This window comes from Bombina bombina, chromosome 5 (genome assembly GCF_027579735.1).
Source record: "Bombina bombina isolate aBomBom1 chromosome 5, aBomBom1.pri, whole genome shotgun sequence".
NCBI classification, from domain to species: domain Eukaryota; kingdom Metazoa; phylum Chordata; class Amphibia; order Anura; family Bombinatoridae; genus Bombina; species Bombina bombina.
The window spans coordinates 976394479-976420703 of NC_069503.1; the positions used below are offsets into that span (position 1 = coordinate 976394479).

At 41.5% G+C, this 26225-nt stretch overlaps 1 pseudogene; it reads left to right on the top strand.

The window, feature by feature from the left end:
* LOC128661683 (HUWE1-associated protein modifying stress responses-like) lies at positions 1 to 25906 on the top strand (annotated as a pseudogene).
* The last annotated feature ends 319 nt before the right edge of the window (positions 25907 to 26225 follow it).

A 26225-nucleotide genomic window follows, 5' to 3' on the forward strand; every position in this document is an offset into this window, starting at 1 on the left:
ATGGAGGTTGCTGCGCGACCGCGGCGCTGGCGCACCAAAGGCAGGCCCATCAGCTCCTGGACCACGTCCAGCGCCACTGACCCTGGCTCCTACAACCACCGCCACTACGATGCCAGCACCCTTCCTCCATCTCAACACAGGTAGATCATTTGGCTGCCACCATGCATCCCTGACGAACACCATAGGACCCTTCACCTGCCGCAACTGCACCTTCTCCTCCCTCCGAACCACTAACCTGCCAGTCACCTCACGTGCCTTCTCCTCCCTCCGAACCACTAACCTGCCAGTCACCTCACGCAAAAACAACCTCAACCACCTCAACTGCATCCTCCTCAACACCTGCTCCGTCCGCAAGCACGCCGTCAAAATCTGGAATCTGCTCAACTCCACCTCCCCAGATGTTGCCTTCCTCACTGAAACCTGACTGAACCCCACATCAATGCCTGACATCGCCATCCCCGACGGATACAAGATCTCCCACAAGGACCGCAGCAACCGACCGGGAGGAGGCATCGCCATCGTCCACAAACACTCTCTCCACATCACAACCAGCTCCGACTACCACTCACCAGGCTTGGAGCACCTACATTTCAAGATACAGTTCAGTCCTAACACCACCCTCCGTGGCACCCTCACCTACAGACCTCCCGGACCTCGTCCTGCCTTCTGCGACTCCATCACCGACCTCATTGCACCCCACGCCCTCCCCTCAACAGACTACATCCTCCTCTGTGACCTAGACGACCACAACACCACCAACCTCTTAGAAAACCTTGGAACCATCGGACTAAAGCAACTCGTCAACTCCCCAACCCACTTAGCCGGACACACCCTCGACCCTATCTTCTCTGCAGGCAACCACATCTCAGTCAACCACATCACCGAACTCCATTGGACCGACCACCATTGCATACACTTTTCCTTCAACAAACCCACCACACACCTCCGGCAGCACCACCCACCCCGCAGAAACTGGAACAACATCACCAAAGACCAACTGCACTCCATCCTGAACAAGTGCCCCCCAGCTACCTCCACAGATGCCAACTCCTCCGCCCACAACCTCCACCACTGGCTCACAGACTGCATCAAAACCCTCGCCCCTCTCAAGAAACTGTCCAACCGCCAACCCACCAACAAGGCTAGTTGGTTCACCCCTGTCCTCCAGGACTCCAAACGCCACTGCAGTCGATTGGAAAGGACCTGGAGATCCAGCAAGACCCCTTCAAATAAAACAGCCTACAAAGAAGCCATCACTACCCACCACCACCCCATCAAAACCACCAAGAAGACAGCCATCCAAGATAGAATCAATGCCAACGTCCACAACAGCAAGGAGCTATTCACAGTCATCAAGGAATTCTCCAATCCCAACAGCGACACCAACGACATCCCGCCCTCCCAGGACCTCTGCGATAACCTCGCAACGTACTTCCACCGCAAGATCGTCGACATCTATGACAGCTTCGCGCCCCAGAACTCACCCACCACCGCCTACCCACCAACTCCCATCGATACCTCACCCAAATACACCACCGCCTACCCCCCATGGACCATCTGGAGCCCCCTCACCACAGAGGACACCATCAGAATCATGAGATCGATCCCCTCCGGAGCACCCTCGGACCCATGCCCGCATCACATTTTCAACAAAGCGGGTGACACCATCGCCCCCGAGCTCTGCAGCACCATCAACTGCTCCATCGAAACCGGCCCCTTCCTGGATGATTGGAAGCACACAGAATTAAAACCCCTACTGAAAAAACCCACGGCTGACCCAATCCCAATCTCTCTGCTCCCCTTTGCGGCCAAAGTCATTGAGAAGTCCATCAACGCGCAACTCGTTGACTACATCGAAGCCAACCACACCCTGGACCCCTCCCAATCTGGTTTCAGAAGCAACCACAGCACTGAGTCCAAGTCCTCCTCCTCAGTCCCCCCACATCCGCTTGGAATAACTCCTGGTGGCCCACAGCCCTCGGACACCCTCCAACCCCCACTGACCATGCACGAAATCTAGGCGTCATCCTGGACTCATCGCTCTCCATAGACCGGCAAATCAACCCCGTCTCTTCTGCATGCTTCCACACACTTCACCTGCTACGAAAGATCTTCAAATGGATCCCAACCGAGACCAGGAAGACTGTCACTCATGCCCTCGTCAGCAGCTGACTGGACTATGGTAACGCACTCTACGCCGGCACCACCATCAAGCTCCAAAAGAGACTACAGTGCATCCAGAATGCCTCGGCTAGACTAATCTTCGACATCCCTTGTCATTGCCACATCACCAAACACCTGTGGGACCTGCACTGGCTCCCCATCAACAAAAGAATAACCTTCAAGCTTCTCACCCACGCATTCAAGGCCCTCCACAACATTGGTCCCGAATACTTGAACCACCGGGTTACCTTCTACACCCCTGCCAGACAACTTCGTTCGGCAAACCAAGCCCTCGCAGTCATCCCCCGCATCAGGAAAACCACAGCGGGAGGAAGATCCTTCTCTCACCTGGCAGCCAAGACTTGGAACACCCTCCCACTGCACCTCAGACAAGCTACCACCCTAACTTTGTTCAGAAAGGACCTCAAGACCTGGCTCTTCGACTGAACTGCAACCCTCAGCGCCTTGAGACCCTTACGGGTGAATAGCCGAGCTTTACAAGAACCCGATAGATAGATAGATAGATAGATAGATAGATAGATAGATAGATAGATAGAAAAACACCATGAAAAGTCTTCCAAACTCGATAATAAATATTTTTTGAAACAGATTTACGAGCCTGCAACATAGTATTAATCACAAAATCAGAGAAACCTCTATGACTAAGCGTTCAATTTCCATACCTTCAGATTTAAAGATTTTAAATCCTGATGGGAAAAAAAACGGACCTTGAAACAGAAGATCCGGCCTTAATGGAAGTGGCCAAGGTTGGCAACTGGATATCCGAACAAGATCCGCAAACCAAAACCTGTGAGGCTATGCTTAAGCCACCAGCAGCACAAAAACGATTGCTCCATGATGATTTTGAAGATCACTCTTGGAAGAAAAAACTAAAGGCGGGAAAAATATAAGCAGGTTCATAACACCAAGGAAGTGTCAACACATCCACTGCTTCCGCCTGAGGAACCCTGAACCTGGACAGGTACCTGGGAAGTTTCTTGTTTAGATGAGAAGCCATCAGATCTATTTCTGAAAGACCCCACATCTGAACAACCTGAGAAAACACATCTGGATGGAGGAACTACTCCCCCCGGATGTAAAGTCTGACAGCTGAAATAATCCGCTTCTCAATTGTCTATACCTGGGATATGAACTGCAGAAATTAGACAGGAGCTGGAATCCGCCCAAGCAAGTATCCGGGATACTTCTTTCATAGCTTAAGAACTATGAGTCCCATCCTGATGATTGACAAATACCACAGTTGTGATATTGTCTGTCTGAAAACAAATGAACGGTTCTCTCTTCAACAGAGGCCAAATCTGAAGAGCCCTGAAAATCACACGGAGTTCCAAAATATTGATTGGTAATCTCGCCTCTTGAGATTTCCAAACCCCTTGCACTGTCAGAGATCCCCAAACAATTCCCCAACCTGAAAGACTCGCATTTGTTGAGATCACAGTCCAGGTTGGACGAACAAAAGAGTCCCCTAGAACTATACGATGGTGATTTAACTACCAGGTCAGAGATAGTCGAACATTGGGATTTAAGGATATTAATTGTGATATCCTTGAAAAAACCCTGCACCATTGGTTCAGCACACAATGCTGGAGAAGTCTCATATGAAAACAAGCAAAAGGGGATTGTGTCAGATGCTGCAGTCATGAGACCTAAAACTTCCATGCACATAGCTACTGAAGGGAATGACTGAGACTGAAGGTTCCGACAGGCTGCAACCAATTCAAAATGTCTCTTGTCTGTTAGAGACAGAGTCATGGACACTGAATCTATCTGGAAACCTATAAAGGTGACCCTTGTCTGAGGAATCAAAGAACCTTTTAGTAAATTGATCCTCCAACCATGTTTTCAAAGAAACAACACTAGTTGATTCATGTAAGATTCTGCAGAATATAAAGACTGAGCTAATACCAAGAAATCGTCCAAATAAGGAAACACTGCAATACCCCGCTCTCTGATTACAGAGAGCAGGGCACCAAGAACCATTGAAAAGATTCTTAGAGCTGTCGCTAGGCCAAAAGGAAGAGCGAAAAATTGGTAAAGCTGTCTAGAAAAGAGAATCTCAGAAACTGAAAATGAACTGGATGAATCAGAATATGAAGATATGCACCCTGTAAGTCTATGGTGACATATAATGCCCTTACTGAACAAAAGACTGAATAGTCCTTATAGTCACCATTTTGAAAGTTGGTACTCTTACATAACGATTCAAAAAAAAATTCAGATCCAGAACTGGCCTGAATTAATTTTCTTTCTTTGGGACAATGAATAGATTTGAATAAAACCCCAAACCCTGTTCCTGAAATGGAACTGGCATGATTACCCCTGAAACTCCAGGTCTCAAACACACTTCAGGAAAGCCTGAGCCTTTACTGGATTTGCTGGAATGTGTGAGAGAAAATATCTTCTTACAGGAGGTCTTACTCTGAATCCTATTCGGTACCCCTGAGAAATCTTAATCTGCCCCCTACCAGCTGAGCTGGAATGAGGGCTGCACCTACATGCGGACTTAGGGGTTAGCTTTGGTTCCTTAAAAGGCTTGGATTTAATCCAATTTGAAGAAAATTTCCAATTGGAAACAGATTCCTTAGGGGAAGGAATAGGTTTCTGTTCCTTATTTAGTCGAAAGGAACGAGAACGGTTAGAAGCTTTAGATTTACCCTTAAGTCTTATCCTAAGGCAAAAAACTCTCTTCCCCCAGTGACAGTTGAAATAATCAAATCCAACTGAGAACCAAATAACTTATTACCTTGGAAAGAAAGAGATAGCAATCTGGACTTAGAAGTCATGTCAGTATTCCAAGATTTAAGCCACAAAGCTCTTCTAGCTAAAATAGCTAAAGACATAGATTTAACATCAATTTTGATGAAAAAAAATGGCATCACAAATAAACTGATTAGCATGTTGAAGCAAGCGAACAATGCTAGACAAATCATAATCCAATTCTTGTTGCTCTAATTTTCCAACCAAAAAGTTGATGCAGCTGCAACACAACATCAGCCAAAGAAAATGCAGGTCTGAGAAGATGAACCGAATATAAATAGGCTTTCTTTAGATAGGATTCAAGTTTCCTATCTAAAGGATCTTAAAAAAGAAGTACTATCTTCCATAGGAATAGTAGTACGCTAAGCAAGAGTAGAGATAGCCCCATCAACTTTGGGGATCTTTTCCCAAAACTCCAATGTAACGGCTGGCAAAGGATACAATTTAAAAAAAAAAAAAAAACTTTAAAAGAAGGAATAAAAGAAGTACCAGGCCTATTCCATTCCTTAGAAATCATATCAGAAATAGCATCAGGAATTGGAAAAACCTCTGGAATAACCACAGGAGGTTTATAAACAGAATTTAAATGTTTACTAGTTTTAATATCAAAAGGACTAGTCTCTTCAATATCCAATATAATCAACACTTCTTTAACAAAAAACGAATGTACTCCATTTTAAATAAATAAGTAGATTTGTCAGCGTCAATATCCGAGGAAGGATTTTTTGAATCAGATAGATCCTCATCAGAGGAGGATAATTCAGTATGTTGTCGGTCATTTGAAATGTCATCAACTTTATGAGACATTTTACATTTTAAAAGACCTTTACATTTATTAGAAGGCGGGATGGCAGACAAAGCCTTCTGAATAGAATCAGCAATAAATTCTTATACATTCACAGGTATATCTTGTACATTAAATGTTAAAAGAACAGCAACAGGCAATGTACTTTTACTGATGGACACATTCTCTGCATGTAAACGTTTATCATGACAACTTATTACAAACCACAGCTGGAGATATAATCTCCACAAGATTACAACAAATGTACTTAGTTTTGGTAGAACTGTTATCAGTCAGCAGGGTTCCAACAGTGATTTCTGAGACAGGATCAGATTGAGACATCTTGCAAATGTAAGAGAAAAAAAAACATATAAAGCAAAATTATCAATTTCCTTATATGGCAGTTTCAGGAATGGGAAAAAATGCAAACAGCATAGCCCTCTGATAGAGAAAAAAGGCAAGAGACATATAGAAATGGGGTTTAAAATAATGAAAATATTTGGTGCAAAGTATGACGCACAAACAGAGAATTTTTTTTGGCGCTAACAACATCCGGAAATGACACACTCGCATCATTGAAGACGCAACCTTGTGAAAGGACTCAGCGTCGACAAAGACGCCGGTAATGATGAATTTGCATCATTGAACGTAACTTCGCGCCAAAAATGACGCAATATACTTTGGCATTTCGCGCCCTCGTGAGCCTAATTCTGCCGGCGAATTTAAAATGATAGTCAATTGAAAAAAAGACTATACCCCAGGTAAGAAAACATAATTTATGTAAGAACTTACCTGATAAATTCATTTCTTTCATATTAGCAAGAGTCCATGAGCTAGTGACGTATGGGATATACATTCCTACCAGGAGGGGCAAAGTTTCCCAAACCTCAAAATGCCTATAAATACACCCCTCACCACACCCACAAAAAACGAATAGCCAAGAAGTGGGGTGATAAGAAAAAAGTGCGAAAGCATAAAAAATAAGGAATTGGAATAATTGTGCTTTATACAAAAAAATCATAACCACCACAAAAAAAGGGTGGGCCTCATGGACTCTTGCTAATATGAAAGAAATGAATTTATCAGGTAAGTTCTTACATAAATTATGTTTTCTTTCATGTAATTAGCAAGAGTCCATGAGCTAGTGACGTATGGGATAATAAATACCCAAGATGTGGAACTTCCACGCAAGAGTCACTAGAGAGGGAAGGATAAAATAAAGACAGCCAATTCCGCTGAAAAAATAATCCACAACCCAAAGTAAAGTTTTAATCTTATAATGAAAAAAAATGAAATTATAAGCAGAAGAATCAAACTGAAACCGCTGCCTGAAGTACTTTTCTACCAAAAACTGCTTCAGAAGAAGAAAACACATCAAAATGGTAGAATTTAGTAAAAGTATGCAAAGAAGACCAAGTGGCTGCTTTGCAAATCTGATCAACCGAAGCTTCATTCCTAAACGCCCAGGAAGTAGAAACTGACCTAGTAGAATGAGCTGTAATCCTTTAAGGCGGAGTTTTACCCGACTCAACATAAGCATGATGAATCAAAGATTTTAACCAAGATGCCAAAGAAATGGCAGAGGCCTTCTGACCTTTCCTGGAACCGGAAAAGATAACAAATAGACTAGAAGACTTTCGGAAACCTTTAGTAGCTTCAACATAATATTTCAAAGCTCTAACTACATCCAAAGAATGCAACGATCTTTCCTTAGAATTCTTAGGATTAGGACATAATGAAGGAACCACAATTTCTCTATTAATGTTGTTAGAGTTCACAACCTTATGTAAAAATTTAAATGAAGTTCGCAACACCGAAAAAAAAAGGAGATTCACAAGAAAGAGCAGATAACTCTGAAACTCTTCTAGCAGAAGAGATTGCCAAAAGGAACAGGACTTTCCAAGAAAGTAATTTAATGTCCAGAGAATGCATAGGTTCAAACGGAGGAGCTTGTAAAGCCCCCAGAACCAAATTCAAACTCCAAGGAGGAGAGATTGACTTAATGACAGGTTTGATACGAACCAAAGCCTGAACAAAACAATGAATATCAGGAAGATTAGCAATCTTTCTGTGAAACAACACAGAAAGAGCAGAAATTTGTCCTTTCAAAGAACTTGCAGACAAACCTTTATCCAGACCATCCTGAAGAAATTGTAAAATTCTAGGAATTCTAAAAGAATGCCAGGAAAAATGATGAGAAGAACACCAAGAGATGTAAGTCTTCCAGACTCGATAATATATCTTCCTAGATACAGTTTTACGAGCCTGTAACATAGTATTAATTACGGAGTCAGAGAAACCTCTATGACTGAGAATCAAGTGTTCAATCTCCATACCTTCAAATTTAAGGATTTGAGATCCTGATGGAAAAAAGGACCTTGCGATAGAAGGTCTGGTCTTAACGGAAGAGTCCATGGTTGACAAGTAGCCATCTGAACAAGATCCGCATACCAAAACCTGTGAGGCCATGCTGGAGCCACCAGCAGAACAAACGAACGCTCCTTTAGAATCTTGGAAATCACTCTTGGAAGAAGAACTAGAGGCGGAAAGATATAGGCAGGATGATACTTCCAAGGAAGAGACAATGCATCCACAGCTTCCGCCTGAGGATCCCTGGATCTGGACAGATACCTGGGAAGCTTCTTGTTTAGATGAGAAGCCATCAGATCTATTTCTGGAAGTCCCCAGATTTGAACAATCTGAAGAAATACCTCTGGGTGAAGAGACCATTCGCCCGGATGTAATGTTTGGCGACTGAGATAATCCACTTCCCAATTGTCTATACCTGGGATGTGAACCTCAGAAATTAGACAGGAGCTGGATTCCGCCCATACAAGTATTCGAGACACTTCTTTCATAGCCAGAGGACTGTGAGTCCCTCCTTGATGATTGACATATGCCATGGTTGTGACATTGTCCGTCTGAAAACAAATGAAGACTCTCTCTTTAGAAGAGGCCACGACTGAAGAGCTCTGAAAATCGCACGGAGATCCAAAATGTTGATTGGTAATCTCGCCTCCTGAGATTCCCAAACCCCCTGTGCTGTCAGAGACCCCCATACAGCTCCCCAACCTGTCAGACTTGCATCTGTTGAGAACACAGTCCAGGTTGGAGGAAATAAAGAAGCCCCCTGAACTAAACGATGGTGGTCTGTCCACCACGTCAGAGAGTGTCGTACATTCGGTTTTAAAGATATTAATTGTGATATCTTTGTATAATCCCTGCACCACTGGTTCAGCATACAGAGCTGATGAGGTCGCATGTGAAAACGAGCAAAGGGGATCGCGTCCGATGCAGCAGTCATAAGACCTAGAATTTCCATGCATAAGGCTACCGAAGGGAATGATTGAGACTGAAGGTTTCGACAAGCTGAAACCAATTTCAGACGTCTCTTGTCCGTTAACGACAGTGTCATGGACACTGAATCTATCTGGAAACCGAAAAAGGTTACCCTTGTCTGAGGAATCAACGAACTCTTTGGTAAATTGATCCTCCAACCATGTTCTTGAAGAAACGATACAAGTCGATTCGTATGAGATTCTGCTAAATGTGAAGACTGAGCAAGTACCAAGATATCGTCCAAATAAGGAAATACCACAATACCCTGTTCTCTGATTACAGATAGTAGGGCACCGAGAACCTTTGAAAAAATCCTTGGAGCTGTTGCTAGGCCAAACGGCAGAGCCACAAACTGGTAATGCTTGTCTAGAAAAGAGAATCTCAGAAACTGAAAGTGATCTGGATGAATCGGAATATGCAGATATGCATCCTGTAAATCTATTGTGGACATATAATGCCCTTGCTGAACAAAAGGCAGAATAGTCCTTATAGTTACCATTTTGAATGTTGGTATTCTTACATAACGATTCAATATCTTTAAATCCAGTACTGGTCTGAAGGAATTCTCCTTCTTTGGCACAATGAATAGATTTGAGTAGAACCCCAGACCTTGTTCCAGAACTGGAACAGGCACAATTACTCCAGCCAACTCTAGATCTGAAACACATTTCAGAAACACTTGAGCCTTCACTGGATTTATTGGAACGCGAGAAAGAAAAAAATCTTCTTGCAGGAGGCCTTATCTTGAAACCTATTCTGTACCCTTGAGAAACAATATTCTGAATCCAAAGACTGTGAATCGAATTGATCCAAATTTCTTTGAGAAATCGTAATCTGCCCCCTACCAGCTACGCTGGAATGAGGGCCGCACCTTCATGTGGACTTGGGAGCTGACTTTGGCTTTCTAAAAGGCTTGGATTTATTCCAGACTGGAGATGGTTTCCAAACTGATACCGTTCCTGTTGGGGAAGGATCAGGCTTTTGTTCCTTATTGTGACGAAAGGAACGAAAACGATTAGCAGCCCTATATTTACCTTTGGATTTTTTATCCTGTGGTAAAAAAGTTCCTTTCCCCCCAGTAACAGTTGAAATAATAGAATCCAACTGTGAACCAAACAATTTATTACCTTGGAAAGAAAGGGAAAGCAAAGTTGACTTAGAAGACATATCAGCATTCCAAGTTTTAAGCCATAAAGCTCTGCTAGCTAAAATAGCTAAAGACATATACCTGACATCAACCCTAATGATGTCAAAGATGGCATCACAAATAAAGTTATTAGCATGTTGAAGAAGATTAACAATGCTATGAGTATTATGGTCTGTCACTTGTTGTGCTAAAGCCTCCAACCAGAAAGTTGAAGCTGCAGCAACATCCGCCAAAGATATAGCAGGCCTAAGAAGATTACCTGAACATAAATAAGCTTTTCTTAGAAAGGATTACATTTTCCTATCTAAAGGATCCTTAAAGGAAGTACTATCTGCCGTAGGAATAGTAATATGTTTAGCAAGAGTAGAGATAGCCCCATCAACCTTAGGGATTTTGTCCCAAAACTCTAATCTGTCAGATGGCACAGGATATAATTTCTTAAACCTTTTAGAAGGAGTAAATGAATTACCCAGATTATTCCATTCCCTGGAAATTACTTCAGAAATAGCATCAGGGATGGGAAAAACCTCCGGAATAACTACAGGAGGTTTAAAAACCGTATTTAAACGTTTAGATTTAGTATCAAGAGGACCAGCATCCTCTATTTCTAATGCAATTAAGACTTCTTTAAGTAAAGAACGAATAAATTCCATTTTAAATAAATATAAAGATTTATCAGTGTCAATCTCTGAAACAGAATCCTCTGAACCAGACAAATCATCATCAGAAACAGAATCAGAAAGATGTTGTTCATTTAAAAATTCAAGTATGACGCCGGAAATTACAAAGAAAATTTTTGCGCCAAAAAAGTCTGCGCCAAGAATGACGCAATAAAATGAAGCATTTTCAGCCCCCGCGAGCCTAACAGCCCACAGGGAAAAAAGTCAATTTTTAAAGTAAGAAAAAATGTTTTAATTCATATGCATTATCTCAATAATGAAACTGACTGTCTGAAAAAAGGAATATTGAACATCCTGAATCAAGGCAAATAAATGTTTAAACACATATATTTAGAACTTTATATAAAAGTGCCCAACCATAGCTTAGAGTGTCACAAAAAATAAGGTTTCTTACCCCAGGACACTCATCTACATGTAGTAGAAAGCCAAACCAGTACTGAAACGAGAATCAGTAGAGGTAATGGTACATAAGAGTATATCGTCGATCTGAAAAGGGAGGTAAGAGATGAATCTCTACGACCGATAACAGAGAACCTATGAAATAGATCCCGTAGAAGGGACCATTGAATTCAAATAGGCAATACTCTCTTCACATCCCTCTGACATTCACTGCACACTGAGAGGAAAACCGGGCTCCAGCCTGCTGCGAAGCGCATATCAACGTAGAATCTAGCACAAACTTACTTCACCACCTCCACGGGAGGCAAAGTTTGTAAAAACTGATTTGTGGGTGTGGTGAGGGGTGTATTTATAGGCATTTTGAGGTTTGGGAAACTTTGCCCCTCCTGGTAGGAATGTATATCCCATACTTCACTAGCTCATGGACTCTTGCTAATTACATGAAAGAAAGAAATTTACCTAAAAAATGCATTTCCCAGATATGAAACTGACAGTCTGCAAAAGGAAATATACTGAAACCTGAATCATGGCAAATATAAGTACAATACATATATTTAGAACTTTATATAAATACATAAAGTGCCAAACCATAGCTGAGAGTGTCTTAAGTAATGAAAACATACTTGCCAAAAGACACCCATCCACATATAGCAGATAGCCAAACCAGTACTGAAACAGTTATCAGTAGAGGTAATGGAATATGAGAGTATATCGTCGATCTGAAAAGGGAGGTAGGAGATGAATCTCTACGGCCGATAACAGAGAACCTATGAAATAGATCTCTCGTGAGGAAAACCATTGCATTCAATAGGTGATACTCCCTTCACAACATTCTGACATTCACTGTACTCTGAGATGAATTGGGCTTCAAAATGCTGAGAAGCGCATATCAATGTAGAATCTAAGCACAAACTTACTTCACCACCTCCATAGGAGGCAAAGTTTGTAAAACTGAATTGTGGGTGTGGTGAGGGGTGTATTTATAGGCATTTTGAGGTTTGGGAAACTTTGCCCCTCCTGGTAGGATTGTATATCCCATACGTCACTAGCTCATAGACTCTTGCCAATTACATGAAAGAAAGGCATTGTTTGTCACTAAACTGTTCTTGGATGGTTGGGAGAAGTTGCTCTTGAAGGATCTTTTTGTACCATTCTTTATTCATGGCTGTGTTCTTAGGCAAAATTGTGAGTGAGCCCACTCCCTTGGCTGAGAAGCAACCCCACACATGAATGGTCTCAGGATGCTTTACAGTTGGCATGACACAGGGCTGATGGTAGCGCTCACCTTTTATTCTCTGAATGTTGGTTTTAACGGATGCCCCAAACAATCGGAAAGGGGATTCGTCAGAGAAAATGACTTTACCCTAGTCTTCAGCAGTCCAATCCCTGTACCTTTTGCAGAATATCAGTCTGTCCCTAACATTTTTTCTGGAGAGAAGAGGCTTCTTTGCTGCCCTTCTTGACACCAGGCCATCCTCGAAAACAGAATTTATGCTTACCTGATAAATTACTTTCTCCAACGGTGTGTCCGGTCCACGGCGTCATCCTTACTTGTGGGATATTCTCTTCCCCAACAGGAAATGGCAAAGAGTCCCAGCAAAGCTGGTCACATGATCCCTCCTAGGCTCTGCCCACCCCAGTCATTCGACCGACGGACAGGAGGAAATATATATAGGAGAAACCATATGATACCGTGGTGACTGTAGTTAGAGAAAATAATTCATCAGACCTGATTAAAAAACCAGGGCGGGCCGTGGACCGGACACACCGTTGGAGAAAGTAATTTATCAGGTAAGCATAAATTCTGTTTTCTCCAACATTGGTGTGTCCGGTCCACGGCGTCATCCTTACTTGTGGGAACCAATACCAAAGCTTTAGGACACGGATGAAGGGAGGGAGCAAATCAGGTCACCTAAATGGAAGGCACCACGGCTTGCAAAACCTTTCTCCCAAAAATAGCCTCCGAAGAAGCAAAAGTATCAAATTTGTAAAATTTGGCAAAAAGTGTGCAGTGAAGACCAAGTCGCTGCCTTACATATCTGGTCAACAGAAGCCTCGTTCTTGAAGGCCCATGTGGAAGCCACAGCCCTAGTGGAGTGAGCTGTGATTCTTTCGGGAGGCTGCCTTCCGGCAGTCTCATAAGCCAATCGGATAATGCTTTTAAGCCAAAAGGAAAGAGAGGTAGAAGTCGCTTTTTGACCTCTCCTTTTACCAGAATAAACAACAAACAAGGAAGATGTTTGTCTGAAATCTTTAGTAGCCTCTAAATAGAATTTTAGAGCACGGACTACGTCCAAATTGTGTAACAAACGTTCCTTCTTTGAAACTGGATTCGGACACAAAGAAGGTACAACTATCTCCTGGTTAATATTTTTGTTGGAAACAACTTTCGGAAGAAAACCAGGCTTAGTACGCAAAACCACCTTATCTGCATGGAACACCAGATAGGGCGGAGAACACTGCAGAGCAGATAACTCTGAAACTCTTCTAGCAGAAGAAATTGCAACCAAAAACAAAACTTTCCAAGATAATAACTTAATATCTACGGAATGTAAGGGTTCAAACGGAACCCCTTGAAGAACTGAAAGAACTAGATTTAGACTCCAGGGAGGAGTCAAAGGTCTGTAAACAGGCTTGATCCTAACCAGAGCCTGAACAAATGCTTGAACATCTGGCACAGCTGCCAGTCTTTTGTGAAGTAAAACAGATAAAGCAGAGATCTGTCCCTTCAGAGAACTTGCAGATAATCCTTTCTCCAAACCTTCTTGTAGAAAGGATAGAATCTTAGGAATTTTTATCTTGTTCCATGGGAATCCTTTAGATTCACACCAACAGATATATTTTTTCCATATTTTATGGTAAATTTTTCTAGTTACAGGCTTTCTAGCCTGAATCAGAGTATCTATTACAGAATCTGAAAACCCACGCTTTGATAAAATCAAGCGTTCAATCTCCAAGCCGTCAGTTGGAGGGAAACCAGATTCGGATGTTCGAATGGACCCTGAACAAGAAGGTCCTGTCTCAAAGGTAGCTTCCATGGTGGAGCCAATGACATATTCACCAGGTCTGCATACCAAGTCCTGCGTGGCCACGCAGGAGCTATCAAGATCACCGAGGCCCTCTCCTGATTGATCCTGGCTACCAGCCTGGGGATGAGAGGAAACGGTGGGAATACATAAGCTAGGTTGAAGGTCCAAGGTGCTACTAGTGCATCTACTAGGGTCGCCTTGGGATCCCTGGATCTGGACCCGTAGCAAGGAACCTTGAAGTTCTGACGAGACGCCATCAGATCCATGTCTGGAATGCCCCATAATTGAGTTATTTGGGCAAAGATTTCCAGATGGAGTTCCCACTCCCCCGGATGGAATGTCTGACGACTCAGAAAATCCGCTTCCCAATTTTCCACTCCTGGGATGTGGATCGCAGACAAGTGGCAGGAGTGATCCTCCGCCCATTGAATTATCTTGGTCACTTCTTTCATCGCCAGGGAAGTCCTTGTTCCCCCATGATGATTGATATATGCAACGGTCGTCATGTTGTCTGACTGAAACCTTATGAATTTGGCCTTTGCTAGTTGAAGCCAAGCTCTGAGAGCATTGAATATCGCTCTCAGTTCCAGAATGTTTATCGGGAGAAGAGACTCTTCCCGAGACCATAGACCCTGAGCTTTCAGGGATTCCCAGACCGCGCCCCAGCCCACTAGGCTGGCGTCGGTCGTGACAATGACCCACTCTGGTCTGCGGAAGCTCATTCCCTGTGACAGATTGTCCAGGGTCAGCCACCAACGGAGTGAATCTCTGGTCTTTTGATCTACTTGAATCGTCGGAGACAAGTCTGTATAATCCCCATTCCACTGTCTGAGCATGCACAGTTGTAATGGTCTTAGATGAATTCGTGCAAAAGGAACTATGTCCATTGTTGCAACCATCAATCCTATTACTTCCATGCACTGCGCTATGGAAGGACGAGGAACAGAATGAAGTACTTGACAAGAGCTTAGAAGTTTTGATTTTCTGACCTCTGTCAGAAAAATCCTCATTTCTAAGGAATCTATTATTGTTCCCAAGAAGGGAACTCTTGTTGACGGGGACAGAGAACTTTTTTCTTTGTTCACCTTCCATCCGTGAGATCTGAGAAAGGCTAGGACGATGTCCGTATGAGCCTTTGCTTTTGACAGGGACGACGCTTGAATCAGGATGTCGTCCAAGTAAGGTACTACTGCAATGCCCCTTGGTCTTAGAACCGCTAGAAGGGACCCTAGTACCTTTGTGAAAATCCTTGGAGCAGTGGCTAATCCAAATGGAAGTGCCATAAACTGGTAATGCTTGTCCAGAAAAGCGAACCTTAGGAACTGATGATGTTCCTTGTGGATAGGAATATGTAGGTACGCATCCTTTAAATCCACGGTAGTCATAAATTGATTTTCCTGGATAGTAGGTAGGATCGTTCGAATAGTTTCCATTTTGAACGATGGTACCCTGAGAAATTTGTTTAGGATCTTTAGATCCAAAATTGGTCTGAATGTTCCCTCTTTTTTGGGAACTATGAACAGATTGGAATAAAATCCCATTCCTTGTTCTCTTATTGGAACTGGATGTATAACTCCCATCTTTAACAGGTCTTCTACACAATGTAAGAATGCCTGTCTCTTTATTTGGTTTGAAGATAATTGAGACCTGTGGAACCTTCCCCTTGGGGGTAGTTCCTTGAATTCCAGGAGATAACCTTGAGAAACTATTTCTAGCGCCCAAGGATCCTGAACATCTCTTGCCCAAGCCTGAGCAAAGAGAGAAAGTCTGCCCCCCACTAGATCCGGTCCCGGATCGGGGGCTATCCCTTCATGCTGTTTTGGTAGCAGTGGTAGGCTTCTTGGCCTGCTTACCCTTGTTCCAGCCTTGCATTGGTTTCCAGGCTGGTTTGGGTTGTGAAGTATTACCCTCTTGCTTAGAGGATACAGAATTAGAGACTGGTCCGTTTCTGCGAAAGGGACGAAAATTAGGCTTATTATTAGCCTTAAAAGACCTATCCTGTGGGAGGGCGTGGCCCTTTCCCCCAGTGATGTCTGAAATAATCTCTTTCAAATCAGGTCCAAATAATGTTTTACCTTTGAAAGGAATGTTAAGCAATTTTGTCTTGGAAGACACATCCGCTGACCAAGACTTTAGCCAAAGCACTCTGCGCGCCACGACAGCAAACCCTGAATTTTTCGCCGCTAATCTAGCTAATTGCAAAGCGGCATCTAAAACAAAAGAGTTAGCCAATTTAAGTGCTTGAACTCTGTCCATAACCTCCTCATACGAAGATTCTTTACTGAGCGATTTTTCTAGTTCCTCGAACCAGAAACACGCTGCCGTAGTGACAGGAACAATGCATGAAATTGGTTGTAGAAGGTAACCTTGCTGTACAAAAATCTTTTTAAGCAAACCCTCTAATTTCTTATCCATAGGATCTTTGAAAGCACAACTATCTTCGATAGGAATAGTAGTGCGTTTGTTTAGAGTAGAAACCGCCCCCTCGACCTTGGGGAATGTCTGCCATAAGTCCTTTCTGGGGTCGACTATAGGAAATAATTTCTTAAATATAGGGGGGGGAACAAAAGGTATGCCGGGCCTTTCCCACTCTTTATTTACTATGTCCGCCACCCGCTTGGGTATAGGAAAAGCGTCGGGGGGCACCGGAACCTCTAGGAACTTGTCCATCTTACATAATTTCTCTGGAATGACCAAATTGTCACAATCATCCAGAGTAGATAACACCTCCTTAAGCAGTGCACGGAGATGTTCTAATTTAAATTTAAATGTCACAACATCAGGTTCAGCTTGATGAGAATTTTTTCCTGAATCTGAAATTTCTCCATCAGACAAAACCTCCCTCATGGCCCCTTGAGATTGGTGTGAGGGTATGTCAGAACAGTTATCATCAGCGTCCTCTTGCTCTTCAGTGTTTAAAACAGAGCAATCGCGCTTTCTCTGATAAGTAGGCATTTTGGATAAAAGATTTGCTATGGAGTTATCCATTACAGCCGTTAATTGTTGCATGGTAATAAGTATTGGCGCACTAGATGTACTAGGGGCCTCCTGTGTGGGCATAACTGGTGTAGACACAGTAGGGGATGATGTAGTATCATGTTTACTCCCCTCATTTGAGGAATCATCTTGGGCAATATCATTATCTGTTGCATTACTGTCCTTACTTTGTTTGGACACTATGGCACAATTATCACATAAATTTAAATGGGGAGACACATTGGCTTTCATACATATAGAACATAGCTTATCTGATGGTACAGACATGTTAAACAGGCTTAAACTTGTCAACAAAGCACAAAAAACGTTTTAAAATAAAACCGTTACTGTCACTTTAAATTTCAAACTGAAAACACTTTATTACTGAATATGTGAAAAAGTATGAAGGAATTGTTCAAAATTCACCAAAATTTCACCACAGTGTCTTAAAGCATTACAAGTATTGCACACCAAATTTCAGAGCTTTAACCCTTAAATTAACGGAACCGGAGCCGTTTTTACATTTAACCCCTATACAGTCCCAGAATGAGGCTCTGTCTATAACTAGAAAGGCCCCCATCTGAAAAAGGTGTCCAACACAGTGCCTGCCGTTTTTCTAAACGTTCCCCAAGATTATAATACCAATAATTAGTTAGAATCTGCATAATATGCCTAGTAAAGCAATTGTTTTAGCCCAGAAAAATGTCTACCAGTTTTTAAGCCCTTTTTGAAGCCCTTTATTCTTTTATGTTTAACTAAGAAAATGGCTTACCGGTCCCCATGAGGGGAAATGACAGCCTTCCAGCATTACATGGTCTTGTTAGAAATATGGCTAGTCATACCTTAAGCAGAAAAGACTGCTAACTGTTTCCCCCAACTGAAGTTACTTCATCTCAACAGTCCTGTGTGGAAACAGCAATCGATTTTAGTTACTGTCTGCTAAAAATCATCTTCCTCTTACAAACAGAAATCTTCATCCTTTTCTGTTTCAGAGTAAATAGTACATACCAGCACTATTTTAAAATAACAAACACTTGATAGAAGAATAAAACTACAAAAAACTCTTAACCATCTCCGTGGAGATGTTGCCTGTGCAACGGCAAAGAGAATGACTGGGGTGGGCGGAGCCTAGGAGGGATCATGTGACCAGCTTTGCTGGGACTCTTTGCCATTTCCTGTTGGGGAAGAGAATATCCCACAAGTAAGGATGACGCCATGGACCGGACACACCAATGTTGGAGAAAAGTCTTCGCGTCACTGTGCGTGCAGATGCACTCACACTTGCATGCTGCCATTCCTGAGCAAGCTCTGGACTGGTGGTGACCCGATCCCGCAGCTGAATAAACTTTAGGAGACATCCTGGCTCTTGCTGGACTTTCTTGGGTGCCCTGAAGTCTTCTTCACAACAATTATACCTCTCTCCTTGAAGTTCTTGATGATACAATAAATAGTTGATTTAGGTGGAATCTTAGTAGCAGCAATACCCTTGCCTCTGAATCTCTTTTCGTGCACATCAATAATGACTGCATGTGTTTCCTTGCGGGTACGCATGGTTAACAGAGGAAGAACAATGATTTCAAGCACCACCCTCCTTTTAAAGCTTCCAGTCTGTTATTCTAACTCAATCAGCATGACAAAGTGGTCTCTAGCCTTGTCCTCGTCAACACTGACACTTGGGTTAATGAGAGAATCACTGACATGATGTCAGCTGGTCCTTTTGTGTCAGGAATGAAATGCAGTGGAAATGTTTTTTGGGGGGATTAAGTTCATTTTCATGGCAAAGAGGGATTTTGCAATGAATTGCAATTGATCTGATCACTTCAAAATATTCTGGAGTATATGCAAATTGCCATCATAAAAACTGAGGCAGCAGACTTTGTGAAAATGAATATTTGTGTCATCCTCAAAACTTTTGGCCAGGACTGTAGTATATATGTTACAGTTAAAGTGCAGAAACATTAATGTGCACATTACCTAGCTAATCTGCAGATTAACTGATTTGCTCAGGTAATGTGCACATTAACTGCTTCCGTGTAGTTAAAGGGACATTCAACACTGCCCACAACATTAATCTATGTTTCAAAACTAAATAAAACAATCAAGCTGCAAGGTGCCCCCTTTCTCTTACTTACCGCCTTCACTGTTGAATCGTCATTGTTATCTTCCAAATTGGTGTCCTAATATGTCTTCCTAACTCCCCCCACCGTGACGTCTTCGCCTTCTTTCTCAAACTAGCAGCCAATGAGAGCCCATTCCCCGGACTGAAATCCAAGCGCGTTCACGGCCGTTAGCGCATGCGCAATATACTAGGAACACTAAAAGCGGAACCAAAATAATCGAAGTTGTTTCCGTTACGCTGATATTACTTACAGCACTCTATTACGTTGTGTTAGGTAATAACACTATCCGCATCAACAAATTAGTTTGCCGGAACGGAAACAACTTGGGTTATTATGGTTCCGCTTTTAATGTTCCTATTGTATCGCGCATGCGCTAATGCCCGTGAACGCGCTGGGATTGAAGTAGGAGAAATGAGATAGAAGTGCCGGCTAGTTTGAAGAAGACGAGCTGTACGTCACAGTGGGGGGAGTTAAGCAGCCATATTAGGAGACAAATTTTGAAGTTATCAATGAGGATTGAACAGTGAAGGCAGTAAGTAAGAGAAAGGGGGAACGTTGAAGCTTGCTCTTTATACTTAGTTTAGAAACATAGGTTATTGTTGTGGGCAGTGTTGAATGTCCCTTTAAAGTTGGAAAAGTTTGTTTCTCTCATGTAAACTGTTTATTGAAAAAGTAGCCGAAGAATGTTCCGATTTCGGCCGAGGGCAGATACGCTCCAGAGTGCTCTGTTCTATTCAGAGCCTCGGGCGCCGCAACTGCCTCTGGGAACCTTACCATGGGTGTCAGCCCTCACGTCTTGAAATTCTCTGTCTGGGAAATTATCTATTAAATCTATCTATTTATTATAGATTCGATAGAAAGATAATTTCCCAGACAGGGAATTTCAAGAAGTGCAGGCTGACACCCATGGTAAGGTTCCCAGAGGCAGTTGCGGCGCCCAAGGCTCTGATTAGAACAGAGCACTCTGGAGCGTATCTGCCCTCGGCCGAAATCAGAACATTCTTCGGCTTCTTTTTCAATAAACAGTTTACATGAGAGAAACAAACTTTTCTAAAAAGCTAAAGTGCTTGAAAGTGTATTATTTGTTTTTCAACTGTATTATCACAGATACATTACAGCTAGAATGGCAGATATTTCACATTCTCAGTACGATGTTCTTAAATTTATTTGTGCTCATTGCATAATTCCACAATGGGTTGCAGGGAAGTCGATTCTGTAACAATGCAGAATGCAGAATGGGAAATATACAATGCTTAGAAGTGTAGAGGCCAAGATGCTAATAAATGCAAAAACAGAATGAGAGCAGTTGTTATACCCTTGGGAAAACTACTATAAACTTGTTAAGAAGTTGAAGTGTGTCTGGGCAATGAATGATGCATAAAGTGCGCCGCACTGCCCTTTAAGATTTTGTTTTTACCTCCATTTTCAAAAGAAAGTGCCCCAGGCTCTCTAAAAAAAAGTGATATGAACTGATTATCATAGGAAAAACCATGGGACTCCCTTAAGTTTATATATATATATATATATATATATATATATATATATATATATATATATATATATATATATATATATATATATATATATATATATATATGTGTGTGTGTGTGTGTGTGTTACTGCTAAAGTGCATTTTTTGCACTTTAACTAGTGCCTAGTAGGTAATGTGCAGATTACCTAGGTAATTTGAGAAATGAAACAATTTTTCTGCACTTTAACTGATCACCCTAGTTAATCTGCAGATTAGCTAGGTAATGTGCACATTAACTGATTTCTGCACTTAACTGTAATATATATATATCCAAACAGATGTATTGCTATGCATTTCAGCACTACATATCTTTATCAAGAAGTATAACAGTTTGATACATATATTCTTATCTTATATATCTTATAGTCTTTCAGGGCTCCACCTCTTCCTTGCCGAGTGTCAAATTTAAAGATACAGTGTGTCACTGTGTATTGTAATCCAATAATCAACTCCTATAGACAAAATCGTTTGGTTTATGTATCAAATTTAAAAAAAAAAAAGTTATACAATATAACAAATAATCAAAATAATATTTTTTTCAAACTAATATTTTTAAAAACAAACTATTTAAAAACTACTTAGATAGAAAACTATGTGAATGATATATATTTACCCAAGCATTGTATCAAATAAATGGATAGAAATCAAGTACAGCATTAAGATCATTTGGTGTTAATAAATTTAATTTCAAAATTAATTCTGCTTCAGTGAATAAAAGATCTTTTTCCAAAAAAAACCCCTCCATTTCTTACCAGTTTCTTAATAGCCCAATATTGTAAGCCTAATGATTTTTTATTATGAAACTCCTTGAAATATTTGGACAATAAATAATTGTAATTACCCCAATTTTATATTCAGAAGATGCTCCCTAATCATATCACTTAATGGGCGGTTCATTTGGCCTAAATATTGAAAATTACAAGGACACTGTATTATGTATATTACATTTTTGTCTGTGCATCAAATACTTTCTTGGATTGGGTGTTCATAATTGCTTTTTGTTGCTGTCACTTTTTTTACTATATTGACAGGCTTTACAGTTCAAACATGGGAGAAAAAAAACTTTTAATTTTGTTTCCCTGTAGATCTTCATCACTTGGAAACTCTCTTTTAAACTGCCTTGGTGCAATGTTCTTTAAATATCTTGCCTTTCTAAAAATAATAGGTGGATAATCCTCTATTAGGTCACTCAAAAGAGGATCTTTCCTGACAATATGCCAGTGTTTAAAATTATTTTAAATAGTTTCTAACCCTCACTGTAGTTTGTAATAAAATATAGCCCCTTTGTTTATTCCTAGAATTCTCATTAAGCTTTAATTCCTTTTTTTTCCTACTATTTTTTTGTTTTCAAAAGATCAGTTCTATTAATATTACTGGCAAACGTCTTCCGGAATCTTCATTATATTATACCCCCTATCTTTAAACTTTTGTTCTAGAGAGTGTCTGCCTGATCTAAATAGTCATTTAATTTTGTACAGTTTTGTCTCAGTCTAAGAAACTGTCCTTTGGGGATATTATCAAACTATCTCTCCAATAGGGTTGCCAGCTGTCCTTCAAAAAAAAATACTGGACAGCCAAACAGATAACGGGGGTGGGGGACGAAGACGCGGGGGTTTAAAGTGCAGTGACAAAAGCTAGAGGCTTTTAGAGTAACAAAGCTGTGCTTAGTGTTTGTAGAAAAAAGTAATGTGATCAGCACTGTATAATAACATAATAAAGAGTATAAAAATGTGCATACAGCGAAGAAAAGAAGGAATGTGCATGCAATAAAGAATGAACCTGCATAAAGAAATTATTCAAATTGCTCATTGATTATAGCTCAATGATAGGTTGTATTAAAATTAAGCTGTGTTATGCTGTACCTGTTGTTTTCAGAGGATGGGTTAAGTTTCAAAATTTACAAGATTGAAAAGTAAGGGAATATCCATATTATAACATTTTATTACATTAATTTGTATATGTTGAAGGAGCAGCAATGCACTACTGCGAGCTAGCTAATCACATCAGGTGATTCAATAACAAGAGGCATGTATGTGCAGCCACCAGTCACCAGCTAGCTCTCAGTAGTTATTGATGCTCCTGAACATAAAAAAATATGCTTTTCAACCAAGGATGCCAAAAGAACAAAACAAAATGTTAAAATAGAAGCAATCTTACAAGTTTAATTTTGTGTTTCATATCGCTTTATCTATACTATAATTGCGTTTGTAATGTCCATCGTCGTCGGCAGTTGCGCACGCATCCTCAATGGAATGTTGGCAGCGTGAGGACAAAAGAATTCACCTGGATGCAGCGTAAGCTGCATCCCGGTGGATGCAGCGAAAGCAAACGGAGCATTAAAAAAGCAACACCTAATCACCCACATTAAAGTATTTAAAAAAAAAAAACTAACTGCCCTCATCAAGTATTAAAAAAAAACACCGCCCGCACGAAATATAACAAACAAAAAACCTACACAAAGTATTAACATCTAAACCGCAAAACCCGCACATCGCAATAAACCTATTTACCCTATTAACCCCTACATTGCAATAAACCTATTTAACTTATTAACCCTTTAAACCGCCAAAACCAACAACACAAATAACTATTTAAAAACCTAAGTACAGTACACTAACCTAACACCCCCTAACCCAACAACCCCTAACCTAACACCCCATTAAATAAACCCAAATTACCTAAACAAATATATTCTAAAGTTACAAAAAAATAAAAATAAAAAGTTTACGAAAAATAAAAAGGCTAACATTACAGAAAATAAAAAAACAAATTATCAAATTTAACAAAATTAAACCCAATCCCTATGAAAATAAAAAAGACCCCCCAAAATAAAAACACCCCCTTCTCTTTTTGCAGGTCATTGCCCCAAGATAATCAGCTCTTTTTCAAGAAAAAACACAAAGCCCCACCTAACAGTAACCCCCCCCACCCATCAACCCCCCCAAATAAAATAACCTAATACTAAAAAACCTAAACTACCTATTGCATTTGTTTGGGCATTGCCCTTAAAAGGACTTTTAGCTCTTTTTCTGCCCATCCCTAATCTAAATAAAACAAATCCCCCCAAAAAAACCTTAAAAAATCCTAAATCCAACCCTCAAGTTGGTACTCACGGTTCCTAAAGTCTGGCGGAGAAGGTCCTGTTCCAGATGGTGAAGTCTTCTTCCAAGCGCAACCTCTTCTTCCAGGAACATCCTGCGCGGAGCGGAACTGAAGACCGGAGACTCTGGAACTGAAGACCAGCGACCGCAGAGCCATGGAGCGTGGGGGATCCTCTTCGTACGATCTCCGCATAGTGAATTCAAGGTACGCGATTAAAGATGGCGTCCCTTGAATTCCTATTGGCTGATTTGATTCTTCCAATTCAAATCAGCCAATAGGATGAAAGCTACTCAAATCCTACTGGCTGTTTAAATTAGCCAATAGGATGAGAGCAAGTGAAATTTTATTGGCTATTCAAATCAGCCAATAGAATTTCACTTGCTCTCATGTTATTGGCTAATTTAAATAGCCAATAGGATTTGAGTAGCTTTCATCCTATTAGCTGATTGGAATTGGAAGAATCAAATCAGCCAATAGGAATTCAAGGGACGCCATCTTTAATCGCGTACCTTGAATTCACTATTCAGTGTATGGCGGAGATCATACGCAGAGGATCCTCCACGCTCCATGGCTTCGCGGTCGCCGGTCTTCAGCTCCGCGGTCTTCAGTCTTCAGCTCCGCTCCGCGCAGGATGTTCCTGGAAGAAGAAGAGGTTGCGCTTGGAAGAAGACTTCACCGCCTGGAACAGGACCTTCTCCACCGAACTTCAGGAACCATGAGTACCAACCTGGGGGTTAGACTTATTTTTTAAGGGTTTTTTGGGGGGATTGGTTTTATTTAGATTAGGGATGGGCAGAAAAAGAGCTAAATGTCCTTTTTAAGGGCAATGCCCAAACAAATGCCCTTTTCAGGGCAATGAATAGTTTAGGTTTTTTAGTGTTAGGTTATTTTATTTGGGGGGGTTTGGTGGGTGGGGGGGGTTTACTTTTAGTGGGGGCTTAGGTTTATTGCAATGTAGGGGATTAGGGGTTATGTATATACAGAAATATACTTAAAGAAGATATAATTTAAAGAGAAGAAACTTTGTATTTATTTAGGACAGTAGTTTGTCTAATTAGAGTGTGGCTATATCTGTAGTTTATTATATAGAAAATATTTTCGATATATTTAAGATAGTAGTCCATTAAAATTATAGTATTGCTGGGCCTTCGGATTCCCGGGCCTGCTCCGGCCCAAGTGGCTTATATGTGGCATCTCAAGCCGTCTGCTCCCTGTACGGGCACACACCAGCTATCCGGTTCGGGAGCACGGGCGCCGCACACAGCCCGGGTCCCACTCCACAAAATAGCCGCACTGATCTGCGACTCCCGTGTTTTACAGACCGTGTGTGCCAGCAACAGCAGCAGGGCCTGTCACTGTGGGTGCCCTTCCAGAATGTCGCCGCCACTGCCGTCACCAACCTTTACAAACGACGCAATAAGGATGTGTTAGCCTGGGTAAAAAAACAATGACGGACTTGATCAGCTTTCTATGTGGAAAAATTCCCCCTCCACGAAATTCACGTGCTCCCCCAAGACTGACTGTTGTATCCCCCAACAGAGCTATGCCAACTGAAACTGGCTCTTCTGTAGAAACTGATTTATAGCCGTTCCGAGAAGCTATAGCGCATCATGGTCTAAGTGGTGCAATGGCTAGTATAAGCATTCGCTCAAGTACTCCAGGCTCACCAACGCATGGTAGCGGCAGTTCCAACACTAGCCGTAGGAGAAATGGACTCCACGATGTGGATTTGAACACTTTCATATCAGAAGAAATGGCACTCCACTTGGACAATGGTGGAACTAGAAAGCGTACCTCAGCCCAGTGTAGCGACGTCATTACAGACTCCCCAACCCACAAACGCAACTGAATGATATAATTCTACAGAAATGTAAAACCCAATCATGCTGCTTGAAAGCCATGTGATCATCAACATACTCTTTAAAAGGAACCATGAGGCCATCTTCTCTTTCACTGTTTTAGTGATTTCAATAATGATTGTCATCCGTTCTAGGTATTAAAGTTGTTGCCTCTTGTAACTCTGGCTTTATTAAAACTATTCCTAGTACAGGACTTCTGGTATTGGCAAGATCATAAGTGAACGTGTATCTCTTCAATGCAAAGTGACCTTACTTGTATTTGCAAAGGGAAACAAATATCAGATGTATGTATGGTCTCCCCCCCCCCCTCCCTTTTTA